At 39.2% G+C, this 10,077-nt stretch overlaps 1 protein-coding gene across 1 annotated transcript in view; it reads left to right on the forward strand.

Moving 5' to 3' along the window:
• ENOX1 (ecto-NOX disulfide-thiol exchanger 1) overlaps positions 1 to 10,077 on the forward strand; it is a 367,040-nt gene that overhangs the window by 134,592 nt on the left and 222,371 nt on the right. The window contains exon 4 of the mRNA XM_018556618.1: positions 3,628 to 3,680. The gene's annotated coding sequence lies outside the window, so the exon portion shown is untranslated. The remainder of the gene's footprint in view (positions 1 to 3,627; positions 3,681 to 10,077) is intronic.

A 10,077-nucleotide genomic window follows, 5' to 3' on the forward strand; every position in this document is an offset into this window, starting at 1 on the left:
ATAGACCCCCCCCCCCCCTTCACATGAGAAACCCCACTTCGCATCAAAAGCCTTTCCCTTCACATCAGAGTCCCCCCTTTTCACATCAGAGGCCCCCCCTTTAGCAAAAACACCTAACTGAGAAGTCTAAGATTGACACTGCCTGTCTTTGGCTTCACAGATGCATATTCATACATCATAACTTTCTAGATGGGAAAGAGGGACACAAAGTGTGTAGGCAAAAGACACACCCCTACCACTCCCCCAGTTACATGGATCATAAGGAGTTAATAAGCAAAAATTATTGGCTTAATTCACAAGTGCTATGTTCATCACTATGTTTCTGTTGAAAGTGTCTAATTATAGTTTTGGTACATAAATGGTACATAAAACTCACAATGGGACACTCCTGCTTGAATTTGATGAATATTAAATATACTATCCAATGAGCATTTTGTTGTAGATGCTTTTTTATGTTGCTATTGTAGCTGAGCATAAATGCGTTTTTTGTTTCCTGAATACTACACAGCAGACTTTTCTAATGAAAGTTTTAGAATTAATGCAAATAAAGAACTCTCATAATTATACTTGTATAGCACCATTAAATGTGTCGTGTAGTTCTGAGATAATCAGAAGAGTCCATTTTTCATTGTATACAGTTTTATGAATAATTAACAGCAAACATCCTTATATCCTGAGCTTCTTTGTGAAACATTGAAAAATAGAGTAATGTGACTTGGCTGTGATCATGTTGAGTTGGCACTGGGAAAAAGTCCATTTACTAGAGATAGTAATCTTTTTACAGTTGATATCATTACTTTTTAAAAGGCTAGCGAGCACTTTTTTTCAGCTGCATGCTGTTATATCTGAGTGGGAGAAATGATGGGGAAAGGTCTTTAAAGGGGAATATGCATATCCAATGTTTAAAATATGATATTCTCTCATTCATAAATGTAGGTTTGTATTTTGAGAAGTCCCTGTTTTGAATATTTCCTGTAAGACTGGAATAAACTATGTGAAAAGAAACCTAGAGGAAACCTACTGGACATTTACTAAGGTTCACACTCATGAACCTTTAATGCTGCGCCATGTGGATATCTGAGAGCTTTGTGCTTACTCAGTCCTGGGCGCAGTATGAGATATGTTAGTACTTATTGCTGCTTTGCTCACTGCTTCACAATCCAAAAGATATGTATGCAGAGCTCTATGGCGATGGAAGCCAGTTGCAGTACATTTGGGTGCAGAGCTTTGATTGCTGAAAATGTATAAACCACAAAAATTAACCCTGAACACTTAACCTAAGTCTAACACTAAATCCTTAACCTTAAAGTTAATCTATGCTGGATGCAGCCATTGCTGGAAATGGCAGTTGCTAGACAGTAATGCTGATCCTCTGGCTTTAATGTGAATTAACCTGGAACAATACTCCATGTTTCTCTCAGCACAGGTTTATAAAAATCAACCCCCTAACACCTACATGAACCAAAAATGTAAATCCTTGGACAACATCTTCCCCTGGTCATATACAGGGTCTGGCATCTATTGTCATCTTGATCAGCCAGCCTGAGGTGATGTAACTTCCTTGCACATGCATTCATCCTGACACAAAGGCATGTTGAGATTGTACACTAAGCTGTACATGTGCAGCAGTTTACATTGTAAAGGAGTTTGTGAGCAGGAAGATAAGAGGCTATTATTGCAGAAAAGTCATAGCATTTCTCTTCTGCAATAAAAAAGCCTTTTAGCTAGCACATGTGTTTCTGGGTTCTCTTTTCTTCTTTGAGTGTGCACATCACTACCTGTGTGACGTGGGCACTTGCTATTTTTCTTCAGCACTGAGGTCCTCTCAAATTGCAGAAGAGGAGTCTGCAGTGGACCTGCCAGCACGGACACACTTGAAGCACTAATTTAGCGGTCCCCTGCACCTGGAAACGGCGCCCGCTGGGGACCTGGACTAAGCATTCAAATGATGGGATCAAGCGCTGTCACATGGGGATGAGGAAGTTTGCTTAGCCTTTTGCATGTGTTGATTTTCTCAGTGAGCTGAACATTGCCCAGGAGTTTTAAAGGCTCCAATTGTGGATCCCAGCAACTTATAAAGTATATTTATTTATTACAGGTATTTATATAGCACCGTCAATTTACGCAGCGCCTTACATAGTGTACATTCTCATCAGTCCCTGCCCTCAAGGAGCGTACTATATAAGGTCCCTATCTCACATGCATACGTTCTAGGGACAATTTAGACAGGAGCCAATTTACCTCCTGTCTTTGGAGTGTGGGAGGAAACCGGAGTACCCAGAGAAAACCCACATGCAATCTTTTTGCAGATAGTGACCTGGCCAGGATTCAAGCAAGGGACACCCGGTGCTGCAAGGCAGAAGGGCTAACCAATACACCACTGTGTTGCCTATAGTATAGGTAATAACAGGCACTTAAAGCTGCCTTCAATGTAGCGGTTGGCGTAATTTTATTGTACAGTCTTTGGGGTTGTGCCAATTGGCAAAAGGAGCTTCTTTTTTTAAGTGCATTACATTTGTATTTGAAATGCTTCTGAGATGATTCACAGTTCCTTGACAGGTGAAGTTGTCCTCCTAAACAGCATCAACCTGGTTTGGGCTTCTTTTACATTATCATTGACATGTATGGGGAGAAAAGTAGTTTGGATACAAACAAAAAGCATATAAACACATGCCCTCTCAATTAGATGCAAATGTAATGGAAATCCATTTTTTTTGGTTAATTCTTCATTTAGCAGTGTAGTCTAAAACAAGCCTGGACCTCTTCTATTTTATTTAGAATTGTCAGTCTATAATGCTGACCAAGACAAGTATAAATAGTAGCACGGTGCACAAAAGACTGCAGGATTACTCTGTACAAAACAGGATGTATGGAAGTTGCTGCTTGTGAGATGCTATAATATAAAGGAAATTAACAACACAGATAACATTTCAGATATTATTTCTAGGTACTTCGAACAGCAGGCCACAGATAACAATATTCTATATCTGTATGAAAAAGATATGTCAAGCCTTCATGGAAGGACTTGCGGTTGGTCAGTACCAACTTGTCACTGTGCAAAGCAAACTATATAAAGCCAGATTTCTGCTTATCCACATCTAATTGGTTTACCATACTTGTGTTTATGAGATGAGTTATGGTCCTTATTCATGTATAGATTTCAAAGGTCATTTTAGATTGCAAACCCAAGGGGAGTCCTGTGAAATGACTACTAGTTTCATTTATTAGCAAGGTGAGCGGAGTGTATGCATGTAGACAGGAAGTGGCTGCAAAGAGGGTGGGGAGATCAGTAGCACTGAGATACAAGAAAGGATGAAAAAAGGTGAACACATTTATTTTAAGAAATTACAATTGGTTATGATTTATAGTGCTTTGCCACCTAAATGTCAACCTGCTTATGTATTGATGTTAGTAGTAAAAGTGAGCATTGTGTCATTCTAGCATTTTGCAATTAGTTTTATAAGAAGCTTATGGATTCATTATTTCCATATAAAGAGTTATGCAAAATGATACAATATCCATTGTATAGACTTGTTATGCTTTTAGTCTTTTAATCCTTTAAAAGTATGATTTGTAGTAAAACAATCTCCTAATTTATGGTATTAATGTACTTATTGTTTCTTTCAGCTTCTTTGACTTTGGTACTGAAGAAAGAATTTAACTTCTGAGTATTTGCACAGGCAAGTGATAAACTGACTCATGAGTAGTTAAGTATTTGCTTTTTCTAAATGCTTCCAAGAAACTGTTTCATAATGAATATTCAGAGGATATGTATTTGCATTTCAAAGCAGCTTTATTATACAGGAGGGCCCTGTGTACCTATAGAATGGAGTCTCCTCTCTGTAGCTTTCATACATGAATAATGATTAATAGTAAGTAGGCTGTTCATTTTTTATGGAATGTATTCAGATAACTGATTCACCTGTACAAAGAATACATGAGGCCATTAAATGTGTACATCCTCTGTATCTGTTCTACAAATAATAATGCCATTTATCAAAAGAGATTGCATAATGTATTGTAGATCTGGTCACAACCAACATAACGAATAGGAGATAAAGAACCTAAAGATAATATGCAATATTGTTATATATTTAAAACCAAGATCTCTCCACTGACGTGTGTGTTTATTACATCTAGGAGACAATAGCCTACACTTAGTTGGATAAGTCTCCTTTTGTGTACTAGTATTGGTGCTGATACCGAGTGTTTGGGAGAGTACTCATACTCGCCCAAATGCTCCTATACCTTCCCCGATACCGGAACTTCTGGTCAGAGGAAATCTCCCTTGTGGCAGTGCCACGAGAGAACATAGAGCCGGCTTCCCAGCCAATCAGGAAGCCGGGCGGCAGGTAATGACTCGCCGCCCGGCTTCCTGTTTGGCCGGGAAGCTGGCTCCATGCTTTTTGGCCAGCTCATTGCTGATTGGCCGGGAAGCGCAAAACACACACACACACACACTCTTACCTGCATTCACCCATACATATCATGCAATATGCATAAAATAAGTGTGAGGTTTAATGCGTAACAAAATTGATACGCAAGCATAACATTTATCTAGCATAGTACTATAAAAGGCCATTGCTCCTCTGCTATCAGGTCACAGCCCTGGTACTTCTGTGGGCTGCTGCTATGTTATACAGATAAAATGAAATGCTCACTTCTGCCTCTGAGGTTTTAAATCACTGTATTTGCAGTTCCAATTTTGCTTTGCTGTCAAGGTAACAAGAATAATGACTCCAGTTTTGAGGGCCATCATTCTGATAGGCCATCATTTTAATACTTTTGATAGATTTCTTGACATCTATGCTAAGGCAATGTTTGATAGCATTCACATTTCCTAATCTGAGAGTGAGGATTTTGTAGACGTGTTCTTTTATATAGAGGGAAAGACAATAATTATACTCACGATAGAGTGTGTTTGGAAAGTAATCCAATAAAATGTCAGTGAGGTAGGTAGATATTCACAGTTAAGAAATATCTATACTTCCTCAGTAGTCTCTTTTTAGAATTGGCAATGTGACTCATAAGTCTAATACTTAAATCATTGCTTTTGCCAGAGCTAAATAAAACTCTCTAGGAGAAAAGATAAGATTCATGGAATTTGTGTTTGACGATTGTGAATGAAATATGTATAGATATCTATATATAGATATCTATGTATAGATATCTATGTATAGATATCTATATATAGATATCTATGTATAGATATCTATATATAAATAAAAACTCTAACAAATCTTAAAGGACCCCCAGTCCTGACATATGACTTCCTACATATATGGGATTGATTTTTTAAGTTTAAAGCAGAAAGAAGAGAACACTTAAGTGATTTTTTGTTTTCAGAATCAAAGTTACATAGTATATTGCATAGTGTTACACTGACCATATGGAAAAGGTGGAGTAACATACATGTTCTGTCTGCACGTTTGAAAGAACATTGCTTCAACTATTATGACTTTTTAGAACATATTTTGCTGTGCAATATATGATTATTAGGTAAGTATAAAGTTGTAGAGACACAGATCTTGAGCAGGAGTCTATGTTCAAACAAAAGAAGCTTATTCTGTCCAATGTTTAATTTTTATGAATTCCAGTCCATCTTTGTCAAGGACTACGATCAACTGAAACATTAGACAGAATAAACTGCTCCTATTTGGACATATATTCCTGCACAAGACTCATGAGTGCCTCCACTACTTTATATTTATCTACTGATGGTACTTTGCTGCAGTGTACCCAGGCAGATATTCCCTGGGCAGTTGGCAGTGACTTCCAATGGAAATTAAAATATGATTAAAGGAGAATCATGGGGGAGAGGGAAATACACTCATCCCCAAAATTAGAGCCGATGTGTGACACTAAAACTGTCACACGTCAGCTCTATTGAACAAGAACTGAGAGATTACATACCGCCGATCGCTCAGTTCCTGATCATCTACCTGCAGAGAGTGGTGACTGCCAGTCATCGCTCCCTGCAGGTATTCCTCCTCTCCTCTCCTGTTCCTCCAGAGCTGACTGGAGGGACGGACGGGGAGGGGGTGGGCACAGCTGGCTCTGCCTCTAGAAAGGCAGAGCCAAATGTCAATCAGGTAGTAAGGTGGATCCTGGCAATATTGTCAGAATCTTTCCCAGCTGAGGCACTGCTCTGCGCTGTCAGCATATAGCGGATATAGCCTGCTATATGTTTAGTTTTGGGTCATTAATATATGTCCTCCTGTGAACCTAAAGAGAACTATGGCAATAAAAAGGTTGGGCCATAATTCTCTTTTAATAATAGCATATTTTATGTAAAAGAGTCAGAACCAACCAAATATAAACTAAAACAATACAAAAAAAAACAAAAAATAACACAATAATCACTTCTGATCAAGTTCTTCACATCCCAGCATATCAGAAATCCAAGTGTGTTTGACGCCCTGAGTCTAGATTATTACCTATACATCTCTAAGTTAGAAATGATTAATTAAAATATTTCTAAACGACCTAGTGTACCCTTTAGTTTTTCTGAGGCTTACTAAGTCAGATGGCTGTAAGTACCTATTAATTGCATAACCTGATCTCCAGATAGCTTAAATAACTGGGTCAAATTTAAAAGAATTTCTTGGCATTAAGTGAGATATGTGTGATGGTGTTCGATTTGTCCAGTAACATCATATTTAATAGAATTGCTTTTATATATTTTGTATTAGACAAGCATGGTTACAGCCAGCAGGCCAGTATGGTCTTTTTAATCCATCGTAGGCAACTGATTTTTTATCTGGTCAGGTTCCTGCACTTATTGTCAATCAACCCCCTGGCAGGATGCAAAAGACATGTGGATGGGCATAACGGCCTTGTGAACCCTATAAGTCTGTACTTTTATTTCAGTGCTTCTCTCCAATACATACACATTTTGCCATCTTAAGTCTCTTTAAAAGTACTTGCAAGTACAGAAAAATACCTGCCATTAATTCAGTGAGTTTCTAACTTCCTATTTTCTGCATTATAGTTGCCATTTACAATTTTTTTTCTTTGGTGGTTGTCAGTATACAAGTGACTGACTGTTCAAACCCCATGAAGACAGATACAAAAATCACAGTGAGGCTAGCAGAAACTTTTCGTCATGGTCTTTGACTTAGTATTGCGCACTCTTTAATCCTCTTACTCTGCATAGCTGACAACCGCATCCCCAGCTTTACTTTTCTGATATTTACCTTCTCCTCAGAGGAGAGAGCACACACACGCCACAAGGAGTCTTGTTTATAGAGCTTTCAAGTTAAGATTTTGCTATTTTTGTCATGCAAAATGTCACTTTGCCTGTTTATATAGATGCCCTGAACAAATTTCCACTTGTTTTTGCCACATTTCCACAACAATAACTGCTTTGTAAATGGAGTATGCCTACTTATGAATGCTGTCTATTCATTTTTCCCTTGACCATTAAGAAAAATTAATGGCAATTTAATCAGTTCTGCTCAGGGGAAGAAAGAGGAGATACAGCAGCTCCAGTTCAATGTATTTGCCCAGATATTGGTCTTGAAGAACAAATTGCACCTGCAAATAATCCCCCCCCCCCCCGAACTAATTACCATTGTCCCCTTCTCTCCTCCCCACTTAACCTCTTCATGACAGTTGTAAGTTGGGGGTTGGCAAGAGGTACCCCAGCTCCCAGGAGGGAACATACCATCCGACGACCCCTGAAAATGCTTTCAACTATCCTGGACCTGTTCATGTATCAAAAAAATGCGTCTCATTACTGTTATCATTTCACTTTTTTTCTTAGAAAGCATGCAGAGACAGAAACTAAACTATAATGAATAATTTAAAGTGACTGTACACAAATAACCCTAAAAAAAGCAAAAAAAAAGCACATGCTATGAAAAGGGTAAACAGATTTGCACCTAAGCTTCAAAATGACCAAATTTGAGAGTTTTCACTTGTAAAATGTTGCTGGTAGCAAAATCTGTTTTTCCAAAATCACTTTGCTCATCCCTAGTGCCCGCTGAGGTTAAAACAAAAATGTTTGGTTAATCTAGGTTGCAATATTTCAGGATACAATTGTGAATCGATATTATTTATTCCGCACAGCAAATCAGTAATCAGAGACATACACTGAGTGGCCAGATTATTATGAACACCCCATCAGTACTTTGTTGGGCCACGAGATGACTCCACAAGATGACTTTGTTGGGCCGCCTCGCGACTCCACTAGATGTTGAAAGGTGATGCGAGGAATCTGACACTGCACTGTTGCCCTTCTGTTGTCTTGTACCAGTCTTGCCACTCTCCGTTCTGCCCTAACATTGACTAGTCGCTGACGGCCACAATTCGCACGTTCAGACCCAGATTTTCAGGCTGGCAGCTGCTCTTGAACATTTAACGAATTCTGCTGCTTTGCTGATACTCGCTCCATGGCTCCGAGCGCCAACAATCATCCCATGTTCAAAGGCTGTTAAATCGCGTTGTTTACCCATATCTTCAGAAAAAAATCACTTCCACTGTCGTGGTAAACAACCTGCTTCCCTATTTATAATGGTCTGGCCCTCTAGCAACTTCAGCGCGAAATTACAGCTAATTATAGCTAATTTGCCTACAAACGTCAGGTGGTCATAATAATCTGGCCACTCAGTGTATACTTATGTTCATGGATTTAAAGTCAGTAGTAAGTGCAAATTTTTTGGAATTGGTGTTTATTGGTTGTGTTTATGGAACAAGTTTTGAACATTTGGTAACTTGATGTTTTTGAGCAGTAGTGAGCTGTAAAAGATTAAAGAAAGAACATAACATTCCGACACTCTCCTAGTGCTGTAGTTGGGTTGTATTGTAGAAATCTTTTAAAGAGAACTTGTCATGGAGCATATTTTACTAACACAAGAATAAAAAGTGTAAAATGTATAGTTGCTGTTATACTCTTTTCCCTTGACTGAAACGTCATTAGCTTTCTGTTTATTAGTTGATAGAGTGAACTACCATATCTACTTAATTATCTGTACTTGTATAGTGCTGAGATATAAAATTGCTTTACAGAGAAGAGGTAAAGACATGCACCAGACAGATGTGAAAAAATAGCATTTAAACTTAGATGGCGTAAACCCTTTCAGCTTAGTGGTTCTAATTTTCATCTTGTGGAACTGGTTTTTCTGAACTTCCTGAATCCTTATGACTGCTGACATCACTATTTCCTGATCGGCTCTAGATCTGAGCGTGTAAAGAAGCAGGTCATGTTTTCCCTGGTTCTAAGCAAATCCATATGTAGTTCTCAAGGACTGAGATTACACAGCATAAAAGTATGCGCTTACACGTTTTCTAACCCCAACCATAAACACTGTGCAACCGTGTAACTCAAGCACTTAACACATGTTGTAGACCAGTGTCCCCCAACCCCCGGTCCGCGGATCAAATGGTACCGGGCCGCACAGTCTCAGTGCGGTCCGGTCATGCAATATATGGCAGTGCACGGTCCCGGTGTTCGAACACCGGGGTCCCGCACTGCCGACGGGCTTCACAGTGAGGGGGCGGGTCCTGTGACTCACCTCCCCTCCTGGCCGCGTCTATAGTAACAGGCGGCGGGAGGGGAGGTGAGTCACAGGAGACGTGTGTATGTCACACGCCCCGCCCCAAGCAGTGAGTGCACACATCGACACATGGCTGCTACTCCTCGAAGGGTGAGTCTGAGCGGGGGAAGGTGGGGGGGGTGTCTTACATCATGTCATTAGACGTGGATTATAATGGGGAATATTACACTGTAATGTTCCCTATTATAATCTATTTCTCTGATTAAATGATTACAGGTAGGCATGTAATCTATTAAAGTTTGAGACTACGTTAGAATGTGTGACCAGTGACGTGGTCACACATTTTAACGTAATCTCGCCCAGTTTTTCGGTGGTGGAATAGGTGAAGAATTCCAACGCTTTCATGTTTTGGTGTTTTTTGTTTTTTTTATTTTGAAAGCATTTTTAAATACAATTAAATTAAAATTATTAAATCAAAACAATCTAAAATATAAACAATCAACGTCCCCCTCTCAGCGGGCCACGGTAAAATTATCAAACGTTGACCGGTCCGCGGCGATAAAAAGGTTGGGGAGCACTG

Source organism: Nanorana parkeri, unplaced genomic scaffold (assembly GCF_000935625.1).
Source record: "Nanorana parkeri isolate BGI_ZX_2015 unplaced genomic scaffold, ASM93562v1 scaffold243, whole genome shotgun sequence".
NCBI lineage: Eukaryota > Metazoa > Chordata > Amphibia > Anura > Dicroglossidae > Nanorana > Nanorana parkeri.